The sequence below is a fragment of the Polypterus senegalus genome, chromosome 11 (genome assembly GCF_016835505.1).
Source record: "Polypterus senegalus isolate Bchr_013 chromosome 11, ASM1683550v1, whole genome shotgun sequence".
In the NCBI taxonomy this organism is placed as follows: domain Eukaryota; kingdom Metazoa; phylum Chordata; class Cladistia; order Polypteriformes; family Polypteridae; genus Polypterus; species Polypterus senegalus.
In genome coordinates this window covers 30,244,435-30,248,612 of record NC_053164.1, presented here as the reverse complement: position 1 = coordinate 30,248,612, position 4,178 = coordinate 30,244,435, and the positions used below count along the sequence as shown (strand labels likewise).

The following is a 4,178-nucleotide window of genomic DNA, read 5'->3' as shown; positions in this document are numbered from 1 at the left end:
TATGATAGTATAATAGTAAGTTTAACAAATAAACAAGGTATATTATCCTTCTTATCCAATTACAACCAACAAACTCTTCATTCCTGCTTGCATGTCTTTCTTCTACCAGCCTATTAATGACAAGTGCAAATACCTTATTGGCTACAGTTACCTCTATCAGGAAGACAAACACCAAATTGATGTTCAATTTTTTGTTTTACAAAGTCTACTGTTAATTTAACATGGATATTTTCTTTCGTACTAAAAAGATATTAAATGCAAATACATACTGATAAGGATCACTTGACTGACTATTTTCTCCTACAGCAACTGTTGAATATGCATTTGTAGATGCACTCTGAAGGATCGTTTTCTCAGTTTCTGTCACCGGCTGATCTTGTAAAGTAGTCAAAGTAGTTTCATAATTCTCATAACCAGGCAGTGATCCTCTGTCTATAACCACATTGTTTGTCATTTGGAAAACAGATGTTTCTTGGAGTTGCTTTTCAAAATCACTGCTGGAAAAAAAAAAAAATCTAGGTTAGAATGCATGTAGTACAAACAATAAAAAATATACTTTTTAGTATATCTCAAATTTAATTTTAATGCAGTTCTCATAGTATATATTATGAATGACTTATAAACTTACTGTTCCATTTCATAATGAGAATCTTCATAAATACAATGTTTGCTTTCATTGTGTTCTGTTTCATTGTCGGAGGTGTTTATACACTGAAATAAATAGTCCTCAGTTACATACTGGTTACAAAGTTTACAAAATTACCCAACACAACACTCTCTCCAGAATATATTCCAAATAAGGTTTGCAAGGTGTTGGACCCTATGCCAACGGCATTTGGTACCAGGCAGGACCCAAGCCTGCCAGTCCACCACAGGGACATTTACACAACTATCATCATCTTAATAAAAATATCATACACACCTTCTCAATGATATCATCAGGAGACTGAAGAAGTGTTTTGTTTGGTCTAAGGTACAACACCTTGGAAGAAAATACTGTACTTTGTTTATCACAAATCCAGACAAAGCTTGTCTAGCCACTAGGTTTGGTTTAACAACTTTATTATGTAGACCCATGAGAATTTCAAATCTGAAATAAAAAGTTTACAATTAATGAAAGATGGATTTTTTTCCATGACCATATTTGAATTCACACAGTTCCATTGAATGCTGGATATTCAATTCTTCGCTTGAAACAACTGTATCAGTGTGGTATAACAAAAAAATTACGTACATTAAATAGGCTAAACCAAAGTAAATCCTTTTTTTTTTTTTTTTTAATTTTTTTTTTATTAATTTTATTACAATCCATACAAAGCAATCAAGTTTTTACAAAAAGAAAAATTGAGTTAAGAACAGATCGATCCCCACCCCTAAGAGAGAGAGCAAGCCAAACGGCGTAAAATATAAGGCTTGTAAACATAACTAAATTAATAAATTCTCTGTGCTTTATGAACTTATTTAAAAAATATTACTGATTAGCTCCTGCTAATCTGTACAGATCCTCTAACTGAGTATTTGATTTTTTCCAATTTCAAATAGTATAACACATCGGTTTCCCACTGACGTAAAAGAGGAGAGTTTGGGTTCTTCCAGTTTATCAGAATGAGTCTGCGTGCCAAGAGTGTAGTGAGTGCAATCACAATTTGTTTGTCCTTCTCCACTTTAAACTCATCTGGAAGAACATCAAACACAGCTGTTAATGGGTTAGGAGGGATTGTGAGTCCAAGGCTGTCTGACAGGTAATTCAAAATTTTCATCCAGAATAATGTTAATTTGGTGCAGGCCCAGAACATGTGACCCAGTGAGGCTGGGACTTGGTTGCAACGTTCACAGGTTGGATGTTGCCCTGGAAACATTTTGGAGAGTTTTAGTCGAGACAGATGTGCTCGATATATAATTTTTGGTTGTATAATTGTATGCTTTGCGCATATGGAGCTCGAGTGAATTCTCTGCATTGCTACTTTCCACTCCTTTTCTGATATATTAATTGAGAGATCTTTTTTAAACCAAAGTAAATCCTAATGGCAAAAAACCTAGGCAAACTCCACACTTTACATTTATAACTGCAATATTTAAAATGCAAGTTACAGGCCTGAAGTATATATAGTGTACAAAGGTAAGTCTGAGCTTCTCACTCACTTTGAAACCGATAGCAACAGCCTTGGCGTGTGGTTCACAATAGAAGGGTGAAAAAGAAAATGATATTAATGATGACAAAACAATCATTTCAAACATTTGTACAGTGAAAGGGCAGGGCGCAAATTAATTTGCATTTCAGAAAATTAAACCCGAACATTGTATTTTAAAAGATCATACAGCTTAAATCTTAAAAAAACATTCACACTTACTGTATGCTTGAATCAGTTTTATCGCTGAAAACTAATCGTAATTGTTCAATTATCATTTTCGCATCCCAGTTCTTTTGATATTCCACTGCATTCTTCACATGACCACTGTCAAACAGCCATTGCTTTGTTCCTCATCTTGGATCCACAACAGAATTAGCATCAGGAAGTAGCACTACATCTTTTGTGAAAGTGTTTGGGCCACAAATTCGTTTTTTAAAAATTCTGGAAAGAATAAAAAAAAACATTGGATACAGCATACTGAACCTTTAATCCTTCACTATAGCATTTTTAATAATATCAATATAAAATTTCACACACTTATTTCTTCCCTCCAACACGTACCTTTTTGCGGCCAGTCTTGCAGAAGTTCTTGAAGACTGTATCATATTCAACCTTGTAGAAAACTGCGGAACATTTGCATAACGTTTTCCTGATAAATGTTTAGATAGTTCTCTATCGGATACATTCGCAGAAGCCATAGAAGAACAGTGAGGTACATTAGGAGGTTGTAGACTTTCATATTGTTCGCCCATGCCGTTGGATGATGAACAAGTCCAATTCAGTGCTTCGTCAACTGCTTTCACAACTGAAGGGTTGCCCAGAACAGATGAAATCAAATCCCTGCAAACATCTATATTCCTCGAATTATCCATTCTGAAAGATTGAAAATTTGCCAACATTCAGATTAAACTACAAATCCGTAAATGGTTTTAAGGTAATTGCCTACACTTACAGTACCTCAGAGTCAAATTCTAATGGCAGTTAACTGCAAGAAAATTGCACAGTAAACTCTGAAAATGGAGCTATATAATTCTGTACTTTAAAACGTGTAATAGACATTTAAACACTGTACCAAATGTACGTCTGAGAATCCAGTTTTCTGATACGCCATGTTTTAGACTGAACACTGATTATTAAAAATAGGGTAAAGTCAGACCAAAACGATGGATATTCATAATGAACTTCTTTAAAGTATTTGGTAATAAAAAAATAATAAATAAAATAAAACAACACTTTGGTTTTCTCAAATGCCAGTAATTCTACAATACCAACAAAACAGCTGACAATTGATGCGAGGCACCAACTAAACTGTTTATACTTAATTTCAGACTTATGGGCAAATACCATTAAACACTTTTATTTACCTCCTAACCCTTTCAAAAACTTATTGTAGCGAAAACTTTCAAAGATTTTAAATTATCGCTCCTACCCGTTCCTCTTCACGTTTGAAAATGGCTGATTGTGGCAGCCCCCGAGTTTTCTTTTCCTTGCCCCTCCCACTGCCTCTGAAAACCACGTGAACAACCAATATAGTTCACACGCAGAACCGATATAGTTCACGAACAACATTGCAATAGTGTGCATTTGTAAACCAATATGTTTCGTACGCAAAACCGATATAGTGCACACATAAATCCAGCATGTTACGTTCACAAAGCCGGCATAGTACGCACGCATATAACTGGTAGAAGACTGACAAGGATTCAATCTAGTGCATACACAAAACCAATAGTGTTCATATGTGAGACCAGTATGGTGCATATGGAAATCCAGTGCTATACCTAAGCAAACCAGTAGTATACGAACACAAGCCAATATAGTTGATATGCAAACCAATGGCATACGTATGCAAACCAATGCAATTCACTCACAAACTGATAGCAAACGCACGTGAACCAGTAATAAAGTTCAATTCAATGTAGTTCATATGCAAACCAAAAGCATACGTATACAATCCGATAGAGTCCACGCACAAACCGATAATATACGGACATGAACCAGTGCAGTTCATATGAATGAAACCAATATTGTACATATGCAAACCAA

General features: G+C 34.9%; 1 long non-coding RNA gene across 1 annotated transcript; it reads right to left on the bottom strand.

Moving 5' to 3' along the window:
- Nucleotides 1-442: 442 nt before the first annotated feature.
- On the bottom strand, nucleotides 443-996 carry LOC120539706. Its single transcript, XR_005635652.1, has 3 exons — nucleotides 923-996; nucleotides 629-711; nucleotides 443-497 (listed from the first exon to the last, which is right to left on the bottom strand). It is a non-coding gene; the product is annotated as an uncharacterized LOC120539706 (long non-coding RNA).
- Nucleotides 997-4,178: the final 3,182 nt, after the last annotated feature.